At 43.3% G+C, this 14,649-nt stretch overlaps 1 long non-coding RNA gene across 2 annotated transcripts in view; it reads right to left on the bottom strand.

Annotated features, from left to right (window-relative positions):
* Positions 1 to 14,649, bottom strand: part of LOC125924791 (uncharacterized) — a 145,140-nt gene that overhangs the window by 46,144 nt on the left and 84,347 nt on the right. Inside the window, exons 3-4 of one of the 2 annotated variants that reach the window (XR_007458575.1) lie at positions 12,496 to 12,624; positions 6,892 to 7,416 (exon numbers count right to left, since the gene is read on the bottom strand). This is a non-coding gene — a long non-coding RNA (uncharacterized LOC125924791). Of the gene's footprint in view, positions 1 to 6,891; positions 7,417 to 12,495; positions 12,625 to 14,649 lie in introns of those variants that run through there. The other variant, XR_007458576.1, reaches the window with a different exon arrangement.

Genomic DNA, 14,649 nt, shown 5'->3' with positions numbered 1-14,649 from the left:
CTAGACTACTGAAGATCGGGAGAGACCCTGATGGATGAGATGCCACCTCAGATACCGGGCCAGGCCAAGTTCCCAGTGGAACGCAGCCATGTGAGGTCAGCTGCAGCAGGTGAAGCAAAGAAAAGCTACCCACCGGAGTCTGTTCAACCCTCCGGCTCATGAAAACATAATAAATACTGTATTTGTTTTAAACTGCTACGTTTTGTGGCGTTTTGTTATAAGGCAATAGATAACAAAAACAATCCTCATCTGATCTGGTCCCAAACCTGTCAGTCCCAGACTAGGCCAGGACATCCCCATACCTGTGTCAAGGTCAGTTTCTGCACATCTACATGCTTTCACCGAGACCTGCTGACCCGGCTGCACCTGAACCTTCTACAGGCATCTGGTTTGGGACAGCTTTGCATTTGGACTTTCTGAACAGGAAACACAGTGAGGGAAAATTGGGTGTACAGATATTCACTAATAGCATGCTGTGTTGTGACTTATGTGTGACTCACCTCATTCACTCCTAAGCCTGTATTCTGTCATTACGCTGAATCATTGTTTGGAAAGGGATTCAAATTTACACTCTCTGTCAGACAGGGAGCACAGCACTTATGGTTTGGGGTTTGTTTGTGTTTTTGAAAAATGCCCTCTTTGTGGGGTTGCCTGGGTGGCTCAGTCAGTTAAGCATCCAACTCTTGATCTCAGCTCAGGTATGGATCTCAGGGTCCTGAGTTCAAGCCTGGTGTTGGGTTCTGCCCTGGGTGTGATGCCTACTTTAAAAAAAAAAAAAAAGTGCATTCTTTATAACGGTATTGTCTCTGTATTGATTTCATCCTTCTCACATCCTTTAGTGTAAGAGAGTGTTGGCAGCTGTAACTAATTTTTTTTTATAACTAATTTTTTTAAAAATATAACTGATCCGGGGTGCCTCAGTGGCTCAGTAGGTTAAGTGTCCAACTTTGGCTCAGGTCATGATCTCATGGTTCAGAAGTTCGAGCCCTCTGTCGGGCTCTGTGCTGACAGCTCAGAGCCCAGAGCCTACTTCAGATTCTGTGTCTCCCTCTCTTTCTGCCCCCCTCCCACTCATGCTCTCTCTCTCTCTCTCTCTCTCTCAAAAATAAACATTAAAAAAAATTTTTTAATAAAAAAAGATAACCGATTTAAAACAACTTAAATGTTCATTTTATTTTATTTTAAAATATTATTTAAAAATGTTTTTTTTTTTTAGAGAGAGAGTGAGGGAGACAGAAGTGAGAGAGGAAGAAAGAGAGAATCCCAAGCAGGCTCTGCACGGTCAGCACAGAGCCCGACATGGGGCTCGAACTCACAAGCTGTGAGATCATGACCTGAGTCAAGATCAAAAGCCAGACACTTAACTAGCCAAACCATCCAGGCGCCCCTAAAACAACTTAAAATTTCAAATTTTAGCTCCAGAAATATTTGAAAAAACATATTCATTTTTCAGTAAGAAAGCTATATTTTCATTTTGAAGGGTTACTTACAAGCTTAGGCTAATAAACTTACTTTTGGTCCATTAAATGTGCACTAAAGGGACCTGGGATTTTGGACAAGTGGCCTTCACTTGAGAAGTGTTCACACTGGCCTGAGGAGTGGGTTGCCAAGATATGTACACATCCAGTGGGTGTGCTCTGGGCCATGAGCACAAATGCAGAAGTGATTTGGTCTGGTCTGTGCCCTCTATTGTCAGCCTTGGGCACAGTGCAGGGACAGAGGTGTGCTTCATGAATACTGACTGTATAAGTGAGTGAATTACCTTTATGAGCAATACAGTGCCTTGGAAATGGTGTTCCGTTTTCTATAGGAAGCGATACATCTTGATAAGTAAAAAAAGAAGGAAAGGAAAGGAAAGGAAAGGAAAGGAAAGAAAGAAAGAAAGAAAGAGAAAAAGAAAAAAATAGAATAAAGAAGCCATTGCTCCAAAAATAGTAAAAACCAAGTTCAGTACTCTCCTTCAATCCCTATGTCAAGTATTGATGTGAAAACAAGTTCAATGTATGAACAAATAAACTCTACAGAAGGTCAGGGAGAAAGTAATTGTATGTGTCCTATTACGCATTTCATCTGAAATATGAAAGGGAAGGTGACATTTTGAAGGTACAAGAGATTTGAAGGATCATTTTTCTGATTAAAAGGAATACTTTGCTTTATTTTTTTTTTTAATTTTTTTTTAACGTTTATTTATTTTTGAGACAGGGAGAGACAGCATGAACAGGGGAGGGTCAGAGAGAGAGAGGGAGACACAGAATCCGAAACAGGCTCCAGGCTCTGAGCTGTCAGCACAGAGCCCGACGCGGGGCTTGAACTCACGGACCGCGAGATCATGACCTGAGCCGGAGTCGGACGCTCAACCGACTGAGCCACCCAGGCGCCCCAGTTTGCTTTATTTTTTAAGATCCAGATATGTAAAAGTGAATGATATAAAAACTACCTCTACAAATAATAAAAACAAATTGTTGTCCACCCTATACACGTATAACAAAAGTAAGGTTACATTCTGCAATATGCTTTATTTTCTTAGCAATGTATTAGGCATAACTTTTCATTTTGTTATCTTTTCAAGGATTGCATTGTGTTACTCTACCCCATTTAGTGTGGCTACTAAGTTATCGTGGACAATTTTCCAATTTTGGATGTTTATAATTATATTGTTAGAAATGGCGCTACGATAAACAATCTTATCAGTGCATCTTGGCAAATGTATGATGTTTTACAGCCAAATCCTAAGGCAGTGGATTTCCTGAGTTAAGCGGTATGCATTTAAATCTTTTCATGTTTCCCTCCAGAAAAATATTGTACTTTTTTTGTATTCCTCCCACTTAGTTCCTGGACATTCATCACACCACTAATTATTATGATTTTTTATTATCTTTTTAAGTATGATAGATAAAAAATAATAGCTCATATCGAAAATTAGCTAATTGTTAGTGAGATTAGATTATTTTAATATGTTCAGGGACCACTTGTATATCTTCTTTTGTCAAGTACCAGTGTGTATCTTCTGGCTACTTTTTCTATTGTAATGTTTTTATTTTACGTATCACATAGAATTGACATTAACTCCTTGTCATGTATCTTGCAAATATTTTGCCTGTGTGGTCATTTGTCTTTTAGTATTGATTGATATTTTTACTTTTTCCCCAAGAGAATGAGAGAATCTTAGGAAGAATTTCATGGATTTTGATAACACCATCTGGTCTCATTTTGCACTTGATTATTTTTTATTGACTTTCAGATATTGCATACACAACGCTGTAGAATAATTTCAAGTCTCCAAGGATGTTATCATCCTTCAGAGAGGACTTACACTGCTTCTGGAAGAAAGCTTAGGGTTCTAACAGTCCAGGATCAAGCTAATCTAATTCCCAGGTTTGAGATGATTGGAAGCTGCGTTCAGTGTGAAGGTTCATGTATTTCCACACTCTGTCAGGTCAGATGTACCTTTCAGGATGCCGAGCCAATGCATGGGGCGTCTACTAGAGGCTTCCCCTTTCAGTGATCTTGTATTCTTAATTTTTATCCCCTTCACTCCTCAGAGCTCTCCAAAGTGCCGCTGTCTCCAGCCTCTCGGCCACCTACTTTGGAATCAGCTAGCACTTCGAGGAGTAAAGCATCCCCAGGTGCTGGGTTTATGACCCTGAGTTTCCTCCTTCTTTTAGACCTTGGCCATGCCATTCTTCACAGGTTTTTTTAGCTCTCAGACGCCTTCAAGCAAATGTATTTTAAACTCTGTTCAGTTTTTGAAATTGCAGCAAAGTGGTCGATCTCAATTGCTTAGTCTGTCATTGCTGGAAAACCAAAGTGCTTTTGAAAACATGAATTCAGTTGGAATGTATTTAGGGTGAGTTACCCTTTCATTCCCAGCATAATTCATGGAGGAATATTTTTATAATGACATGAACCGTCGCCATTACCATACTGTAAATGATTATATAAATCCTGATTATATAAATATTTGGGTCTATTTCTGGACTTCTATTCTGCCGTACTCTTTTGTATATTTCTGCACCAGAACCAAGTCATTTATTGGGTACAGTCGATTGCTCTAACTTTATAATACATTTTAGTACCAGGTGAGAGTTCTCTTTTCTTCCTTTTTTTTTTTAAGGTTTATTTATTTTTGAGACAGACAGAGACAGAGCACGAATGGGGGAGAGTCAGAGAGAGAGGGAGACACAGAATCCGAAACAGGCTCCAGGCTCTGAGCGGTCAGCACAGAGCCCGATGCGGGGCTTGAACTCACGGACCGCGAGATCATGACCTGAGCCGAAGTCGGAGGCTTAACCGACTGAGCCACCCAGGTGCCCCTCTTTTCTTCCTTTTCACAAAATGTGTTTTGGCTCTTCTCATGTCTTTGTTCTTTTGGGTGAATTTTAGTATTTTTAAATTACATCTGCCCCCCCCCCATCTCATTTATATTTTAATGGGAATCTTAGGAACAACTTTTAATATTTAGTTTTTAGTGCAGAAGCATGGCATAAAATCTATTTAGACAGGTCTTTTAAAATTTATCAAAGCCTATATACAAGTTATCTTTTATTCCTGAGCTTTCTTAAGATATTTTAGTACACTGCCTGGGGTTTTTCAAGTAGCCAGTGTCTGCTGGTAATGATTAATTTATCTCATCTTGCTCAAAATACCTCATTTCTTTTTTTTTTCTTTTCTATTTTGTCTTATTGCATTAGCCAGAACATCCACTATCCAGAGCAATGTTAAACACTAATGATGATAATGAACATCCTCGTATTCTTTCTGATTTTTAACTGGATTACTTGTATACTTCTCTCCGTAAGTATAATGAATGTCAGCTATTGATTGAAAAGAGAGTCTTCACTGAATCAATTTTTTGAAAATATTGATAAAAGCTGCATGATCTCATGTAAAATATAGGATGTAATATAGATTATACTCATATGCTCATATGCTTCCTATATCTTGTATTTGTGTCTTAGGTTGGTATATTAGCTTCTTAGGGCTGCTATAACAAAATGCCACAAACTGTGGCTTAAAACGACAGAAATTTATTCTTTCACAGTTCCAGAAACTGAAATCCAAAATCAAAGTGCTAGCAGGATCAATTCCTTCTGGAGGCTCTGAGGAAGAATCTGTTCCATGCTTCCCACATCCTTCTGGTTAGCAATCCACAGTGTTCCTTGCCTTCTAGATCTTTCACTCCAGTCTCTGCTTCCATTTTCACATGACTGTCTCCTCCACCTCTGTGTCTCTGTGTCCAAATTGTCCTCTTTTTATAAGGACACCACTCTAATCCAGCACGACTGCTTCCTAATTGGTTACCTTAGGTCACACTGACAGATCCCAGGCAGACATGATTTTTTTCAGGACATTATTCAGTCCAGTGCAGTTGGGATCTCCCAGAAGCAGAGTCTGAGATGAAGATTCATGTGCAAGCCATCTATTTCTGAAGGGCTCCCAGAGGAGGCCAGTAAGAGAGCAGGAAAGCAGAAGGAGCCAAGCACGAGTGTGATGGCAGGCAAGACTTTTTGGAGAGATGATGCTTTGATATAATCAGGGAAGATCTGCATTAAAAATTATGCCTCACGTTTGTCCCCATCTGAGGCAAGGGAGTCTGGACTGTCATATTTCCAAACCAGTTAATCATGAGATAAAGGTTTCCCGGGAAGGTGTAAAATCCCAGGCACTTCTGTGTCTGCATTTGCAAGTGAAGTGTTCCAGTAACTGAGGGAAATGTTCCAAAGCAAAGTCATAGCTGTAAGCTATTAGAGTAAAAACTCACCTGAACTAGGTGAAGGGTACACAGAAATAGTGAAGAGGTCCAAGGAAAGTCAAAGTGTCTGCCACAGGTATCTTTTTTTTTCTGTGTGTGCATTCATCTGTCAAAAATGTCATCAAATGTGTCCATTATTTTTTCTGGAAATCTGCCGGGCCTACTTAGTGTAGCTTCTAGCATTCTTCCCTAGGTAAGTCCTACATTCCTTCCATTTCCTTCCTCCCTAATTTAGTCATCATTTACAAAGTATTATAAACCTGCTTCCCTTTACTCATTTGTAGCTCTTCACATTTTAGTACACTCCTAATGCTGGAAGTCTCCAAAAAAGCTTTGAAATATGCAGTGACAAAAAAAAGTTGTCAAGGAGAAATATTGGTAATAATGAGAGAGCCTCAGGAGTGGAGGCAGATGGCAGAGAAGGTAACAGAGGCAGTGAGAGACAGTTTGCCATCAAAGTGATGGATGTGGGGGCATCACGAGGCAGGAGACGGAGAGGCAAGAACCACACAAGTTCTGTTACACACACCCTATACGCGCACATGTGTGCGCACACACACACACACACACACACACACACACACACAGCAAACATGCAAACGAACAATCCACAGAATCCCGATGAGAGCAACCCAGAGTGTGCTAGGCCAAATTTGGGCCTAGAACCACTCTGGAATCTGAACATTCTGGGGGACCCACAAGAAGACCCTTCGAATGAAGTTTTGTAGGAAAGCCTTCATCTGAAGAGATAAGAAAGTCAGGCCCTCCCAGTGTAAGAAAGGAAGCACAATTTTATACATAGGACTCTGTCACAGAGCTGATCCTTTAGCTGAGGATTGAGACTAAGGTCAGAGGAAAGGAGGGGCGCCTGGGTGGCTCAGTCAGACCGTCCAACTCTTGGTTTCGCCTCAGGTCATGATCTCAAGGTTCGTGAGATCGGGCCGCATGTAGGGCTCTGTGCTGACAGCATGGAGCCTGCTTGGGATTCTCTCTCTCCCTCTCAGCCCCTCCCCCCACCTCTCTCTCTCTCCAAAAATAAATAAATATGTTTTTAAACAATTGGATGTTTACCTTCTAAAACAGCAAATAAATTTTGGTCGTTATTAAAAACAACAACAACAAAACAATGGAAAGGAGACTGTGGGTAAAAATGAAATGACCTCTTCTCACAAAAAGTCAGATGTGACAATGGCAGCACAAGGCAGCTGTCCACAGGGACCCTTGTAGTGAGGTAAGGGTGAGGCACTCGTCTGAGCAGACAGGCCTGGCTACTTTTGTCTGCAGTGGGCATGACCTCAGGTAAGCACAGGGTTCTGGTGTATTATGAGTCCCACGGCATCAGCAGAAGTGGGCGTCAGGGGGCCCACAGACAGGAGCAGATGTGGCGCAATAAGTAGGAGACTTCATGAGGCTTTGGGAACATCAGAGACTGTGGTGCAGCCATCTCTCCGGGAAGCCAGGGCAGGAGCAGGAGTGGGGGGGACAGGAGTGGTGTTGGGTAGCCCACATCTGTGAGCACATGCGTTTCCTCCAGGAAACAGCTGGGGGTGGGTGAGACTGACTTTAAAAGAGAGAAGGGTAGAGGCTTCTGTGTTTGTTCATGTCCTCTGAGAAGCAGAAGCCATGCCAGGGTTAGATGTCAAGGGACTGATGGAGGACAATACCTGTGAAGGGAAAAAGAGTGAGCCAGCGAAGGCGGGGAGAGCCCTCAGATTTGTGTTGTGTGTCTGACTCCTGTGAAGGTGGAGTTAAATAGGAAGAGTCCCAGACTGCGGGCCAGTTCTCAGAAGGCGTCAGCCTGGCCGAGGGGAGATCTGGAGCCAACATCTCCCAGTTGAGGAGTCCTGTGTCCAGCCATGCCCAGGAACTCCATCATGCTTAGTCGTTGGCTGGGTGCAGCCCATGGAAAACATGGTGGTGACACCCATGTGACAGTAGAGCAAGAGGGGCTGTCATTGGAGCCATCAGACAACCCTGCTCCCACCTTCATGACTACCACGGTCCCATACAAACGGATGGCACCAGCACAGAAAGGTATCATTTGTGATAGTCTGTGAGGCCTATGTGATCTACATGGAAAAACTTGGGTTGCAAATGCTCACAAATTTTAAAACTCTTTAGAGCTGAAAGAGTTATACTCTTAGTTAACTGAACTCTTTTATCCAGAACTATGCCCTTATTCCCTCATGATGCCTGCTAACTAGGGCACATCTATAGGAGATAATATTAGAAGGCATCAAAGAGATTCTGAAATCACTGATAACTTGTGCAGACATGGTCAGAATGAGAACTCTTGGCCTCAGAATATCAGAAGATAACAGAATTGTTTGCATTTCTCTACATGCACATGGGGTTGGCTAGGGTGATACAAGCGAGGATATATGAAGGAACCCAGGTAAAAGAGAAACAACCAAACACCCCTCCTCCAACTGTGCAGAACTCTACAGCTGTTCAGTTGTCTAAGGAATAGAAAGACTGCTTGATGGGCCCAAGATTTCAGAACACTGGTGAGGGGAAGGCTTTTAACGGGACTGAAAACCTGACCTAGTGTGTATCTGCAATGATGCCATTTGCCAGGACTATCCATTCAAGAATTATTTGCTCAACTGGTGCTTCTGCCGCTTCAGGTTGAGCTTGTTTATCAACCCACAGCACCTAGGGGTCACCCCTGGAAAGTGTGACAGGTAAATATAGGCCAGGGGAGAAAAAGGAAGCGCATAAGTGATGGCAACTTACTGAACTTGTTGTGTTAAGAGGTGATGGCAGCCAAAACCATACACAGCATCACTATTAAAAAGCTTAAATGAGTTCATGCCCGACAGATCATTAGCTGTGATGTGAAGGTGCCCTGCTTTGGTCTTTAGAGGGAAACATCAGAGAGATTGTCCTGTTTGGGCCACAACAGTATCTACTGGGGCCTCTGTGAAAGCCAGAAGTACAGTGGTTCTAATTTAAATATTCTCAAGTAAATGAATGAGTGAATGAATGAATGAATGAATGAATTCTAAGGTAGCTGTTAACTTCCGTGGTTGTGCTAGCTTCTGGTCATCACACTTTTGTTGGTGTTGGAGGGCTTTTCAACCAAGAAGACAATTCTATGGGCACCACCCAGCCTATGTGGTGCTCAGCCCTGGAGGATCCTGGAGCCCTGTGGGCTTCCTTTTATACAAGGTGTTGAACCAGAAGCTGCAGCGTGTGGGAGAACAGAGGTTATGGGAACCCTTTTCAAACACATGCTTCCAACCCATAGAACGGAGCATTTCTGGTTGAAGAGATGGTTGGGGGAGGATGGGGGTTGAGTACAGACAGTGTGTCACCTGTGCCCATCCTCCTTCACCATCCCCAGTAGAGTCCCTAAGAACCCTCTTCAGGGCATATGGCAAAGGAAGCCGATTTATTTTGAGTTGGACTGGATGCTCTTTGACCATATGATGATAGAATGCCACACCATACTGGCAATCAGAGTTTTCTGGTGAATGCTGACAGGCTTTTCTAAATTTCAGCGTGGTGACCTGGATAGAACACAGACTTCAGAGTCTGAGCACGTGGGTTCCAGTCTTGGCTCTGACACTGGCTTTGTAACTTTGGCTAAGGACTCCAAGTTTCACTTTCATGGCCTTTACGATGGGGAGAATAACACTTCCCTCAAAGAACTCAAAGCGAGATGCCCATGTTGTCTTGGCCAAAAAGAGACAGTCCTGCCCAAACCAACATTCTCCAGGAGCCCTTCTATGGTTCTCTGACAGCCTTTTGTACCTTGATTCCCAACATCCTCCGCAGGGCCCTGTCTTTGGCCATCTACTCGGTAGATATCATTGCAGTTCAATATCAGTTTTTCCTGGGACATGATCCTAATACCACTCTTTGACTCAACCTACCATGACCATGTATGAAAAGCATCAGGGCACTCTTGGACTAGCCTTGCAGGACTCGGGCTGCTGGAGGGGGAGGGCAGTAGGTGGGCCTCAGACTCTGAGGCCTGCTTGGTTTCTGATCTAGCTCAGAGGCAGCCTTCCTACTGGGACTTGGCTTCTGGGCCCTATCCACTGAGAGAACATGCAGTGACTTCACCTTCTGCCAGCTGAATTTAGGCATCTTGATCCCTCACCCCAAATAAGCATCTGTCCTGACTATAAGCCACTGGGGGAAATCTTTAAGTCTGTAGTGGGTGGCATACACCGGAAAGACCAAACAATAGCCAAAGCTGAAGAGTAAGAGAACAAGTTGGGCTCACCCCAAATGAGTGCTCGCTGCCTAGAACAGTCAAAAATGTCACCAAGGAGAATCCACTCCAGCCATGAGCATGGAAGGCAATAAGGGCTCTAAAGAGGCAAGAGTGGTAGGGTGCCAGGGTGACTCGGTCAGTACAGTCCTCATGTCAGGGTTGTGAGTTCAAGCCCCACATTGGGAGTAGAGCCTACTTTAAAAGTATTAATAATAATAAAGAGGAAAGAGTGGTGGCCTGAGAGTTGGGAGGACTGGGCTCCTGTCTTGACTCGGCCAGAATCCAGCTGTCACCATCCTTCTCGCCTTCCTCATCAGTAAAATGAAAAGGTTGGGTGAAGGGATCCCATAGCCTTTCATAAGAAAGATCCTACGAATACAGGGCTTGAGTTACATGTGTTATTTATTCTCCAGTGCCGCCCTCCCCGCGTCCCCCCCCCCCCCCCCCCCCCCCCCCCAATCTGGGCACATGGGAAAGTGGAAGGAAAGCCAAACCTTCCAATATGGCTTATTTGGGAGAAGAGGCCCTCAGTTCTGAAGAAACTGAGTGGAAGAAACACCTCGGCCTTATCACAATTTATGCTAAATGATGCACCACTGATATCTATAACACATGTTCTTGTAATTCCTGATCTCAGGAGATAAGCTCCCTTCTGTTCATTGTGAGGGAGTTAGCAGAAGTGAAAGGATGTGGGTAGCAAGTACTAGGGAAAGAGCTTTGTCAAGCCCCATCACCCTGGATGCCTGGCAACTCAATCTGGGGAATATCAGATAGGTACACAAATCTGTTAATGGTAGGAAATGGGGCGCAGCTCCACAAACTAAGAAGAGAGACCGGGCCAGATACTAAAGGCCCCTTTCCTTTCCAGAGGCCATCGTTTCTGTCTTCTTGCTGATAAAGAGAATGAGACAGGGGCTTACATTGTACCCAGAACACGAGGTGGTACTGTAATCACATGTACCAAATGTCGAGCAGCTCGACAGGAAACAAGAATAACAGAAGTTGGCAGAAGGAAGATGGGAAAGCAAGAAGCCAGAATCCCCGTGATTCTGAAGGAGACAATCAAAGGAGCCCGAACACATGTCACCTCTGGGTTCAGCACGGAGGGCCATGGGGCTGGAGGAGGTCCCAGGCCAGCGGGGAAAGGCCAATGGGTCCTCCCCCACCATCCTCCTTGAGCCTGCACCTTGTCCCTAGACCATCAGAGGACTTTCATGACAACCCAAACCCAATTTACGGCCGTTTGATCAAATCATTTATGTGAAAATTCTTTATACTGTGGATGCCACGCATGCCTCGTATACCAGGCTTACTGTGTTTCAGCCTGTCTTCAGGATATTTTTGGATATTAGGGAACCAATGAATATTAATAGTGACCCAGATCATGACCATCATTAGAATAGCTAACTGCCACAAACTCTCCCAAGCACTTTGAGCATATTTTCTCACTAACATAAGTACTATTATTATCACTATTTTACAGATAAGAAGGCTGAAGCTCTAAGAGTTGAAGTCATTTGCTCCTGGTTACAAAGCTGCTCAGTGGTGAAGCTGAAACTCCATCCCAAACTAGTCACACCCAACTCTATATTTTTAGTAAATTCATATTCTCAACCAGGCTGGACAATGCAGCCAACAGTAAGCAGGGGGCATTTGGTGAGCACTCTCTAATTCTCAGATCTGCCCATGCACCTTCTACTGATAATTCCCTTTAAATATTCACGGCAGCCCATAGTGTAAGTGCTATTATTACCACTCTTTTTCTATTATTATATTGTTACAGGAGAAGACGATGAGGCTTGAGAGGTTGAGTAATTTGCCTGGGATAACCTGGGATGGGAATCCAGGCAGTCAATTTTGGATGCAACCCTGGGAAGTCTGAGCCATAAACTCGTGCCGTTAGCCACTGACTTAACTTTAGAGAGAACCCTTCTGACTCACTGACCCAGAGGTACACATGCTGCGTGTTGACAACAATCTGAATTTCCAGGGTAAATCCTATCTGTTCAGCAAGTTCAAGTTCATATTTTAACTACCTAGGACTCTTCTCACAGGAGCAATGTTTGATACATGGTTGGTCACCAACAGTATGGATCTTGGGTCAGTTTCATTGCTCCCCGATTCATGCTTGGGCTTGAAATATTTATTGCACACCATTAGTAACTTCCCAGGAAAAGGAAATACTCCTATGTGAATTGAAGGATGATGGGCTTTACCTCCCCGTGAAACTTTGTATAAACCTTCCCCAAATCAATACGTGGCCAACTCCACACTTACTTTGCTCCCATTCACCATCCTGCCAGGGCTCAAGCCCTGTCACTAGTAAGGGCCAGGTTCTCAGAACTATGCTGGCTATTCTAAGCAGAGCCTCTGTGTCATCAAGAGCTTTGGGATTTCCCAGCACTAGACTTCTATTTGACCAAAAGTTCTAATCTGTTCTAGGCTTCCTTTCCCCCGTCACTGCCTCCAGACCTCCAACACATTTGAAAAGGCCCACTAAAGCGTTTCTAATGTTCACCTCCATTTCCTTCAGTTTCGATGTAAGTTTTCAAGAGTCTTATCAGCATGAAGAATCTGGAGGTTTTTCTGATGCAATCTGCCCACTTCCCAAATCTTCCACATCAATCCATCGTAAGTTGATTCCAGACTAAAAAACAAACAAACAAAATCGTCAGTTCCAGGGTGCCTGGGTGGCTCACGTGGTTGAGTGTCCAATTCTTGACTTTGGCTCTCGCTATGATCGCATGGTTCGTGAGTTCAAGCCCTGAGTCGTGCTCTACGCTGACAGTGTGGACCCTGCTTGGGATTCGTTCTCTCTCCCTCTCTCTGCCCCACCACTGTTCATATTCTCTCTCTTTGGAAATAAATAAATAAACTTGGGGGAAAAAAAAAACCAAAACATCGGTTCTTTCATATGAATAAATGCAGGGTGCTCCAAGGGCTTCACAATTTCTTGGTCCTTATCTCTTCACTAACAAACACATTATTGCCATTTGAGGAAAAAGTTTCTTTTGCATCCTTAATCTTTTGTTTATTGTTAATTGTTTTTCTCCCTTTGAACGCTTCAAATTGGCCATTTGCATCTTTCTATAACTGTGATTTTTGTCTTTTTGAACTAGAATTTGCCCAACCTTTAATTTTCTCAAGCAGTTGGACTAGATTAGGGCCAGCAACCTTTTTGATGTAAAAGACCCGATAGTATTTTAGGCTTGTGGGCTATGTGATCTCCATGGCAACTGCTCAACTCTGCCATTGTAGTGCAAAAGTAGCCAGAGACCATACGCAAATAAGCAAGAACGGCTCCAATAAAACTTAATTTATGGTCACTGAAATGTAAGTTTCACATAAGTTTTCACCTTTCATGAAATACTATTTTACCAACCACGTAAAAATGTAAAAGCCATTCCTGGCTTGCCATGCACAAAATCAGGCAGTGGGCCAGACTTGGCCCCTAAACTAGATGATTCTAAATTCCCTCTTTACTCGAAGTATCATGACATTTCAGAACTAGAGGGAGCCTTAGAAGCCATCAAATCCAGTCACCCTGTGCGCCACAGAAGGAAAGAGGAACCCCCAAAGGAAAAGGGACTGACCCACACTTACACAGCCAGCAGGTAAGTGACAGTTCAGGACCATAGCAGGAGTCCCTGCCCTGCCTACAGTATGGAGACACTGAGGCTGGGTTCCATGTATAAGCAGAGGAGATCTCTTCAAAAAGTTGCAAGTTAGGGTTACCACCCTTTACTCTTTCCTGGAAATTTTATATCCTGGTGTTTAAGTAAAAATGTGACTTTGAGCACTTAATTTGAATACATGTATAAAGTACTTGCTTCTAATGTAAAACACTAGAGAATTTGTGTAGTATACAAATACACTTTTTATTACTGCTGTTATAGTGAAGGTCAAATTAGACAATGGTTTCAATGAATTCAGAGCAATTTACAAATGGCCGCCATTTGTGACACTTTGATTAAAAAAGTAAATAAAGTAAATGTATCTAGAAAATTTTCTTGGGTGATTTGGACTGAAGTGCTGAATACAAGAATAATCACACATATACGCACACATTTTTGACTTGTCCCCCAAAGACTGGTAAAATTAGCACAAATAAATTAAAAACTTCTAGACAAGCTGTATATGGGGCATGCCACCTCTACCCTCTAAGAGGCCCTCCAAAGTATTAGTGACAAAAGCCTTACTGTTGTAGCAAGATTGAGTCCATCACAGGGCAACCACACTAAAATAGGAGGCATCTTTGTAAAGTCTATCATTCCCCATCCAAACGATTTAACCAAGTAATAAGACCATCAAAAATACCACACTTTCCTTTCCCTTTTCATCTGTTAAAAATGGATAAAGTATTTTGGAGGGATGTGGTGTATATGTATAGGGGGGTGGGGTGCGTGCGTGAGTGCATGCGTGCATGTGTGTGTGTGCTTTAAAAATCAATGCTTTTGGGGTGCCTGGGTGGCTCAGTTGGTTAAGCATCTGACTTCAGCTCAGGTCACGATCTCACGGTTCATGGGTTCGAGCCCTGCGTAGGGCTCTGTGCTGACAGCTCAGAGCTTGGAGCCTGCTTTGGATTCTGTGTCTCCATCTCTTTCTGCCCCTTCTCTACTCATGCTCTGTCTCTCTCTCTGTCTCTCTCTCTCAAAAATAAACAAACATTAAA

The sequence above is a fragment of the Panthera uncia genome, chromosome F2 (assembly GCF_023721935.1).
Source record: "Panthera uncia isolate 11264 chromosome F2, Puncia_PCG_1.0, whole genome shotgun sequence".
Lineage (NCBI taxonomy): Eukaryota > Metazoa > Chordata > Mammalia > Carnivora > Felidae > Panthera > Panthera uncia.
Note: the sequence above shows the minus strand (reverse complement) of the source record. Positions and strands in the feature narration are given on the sequence as shown.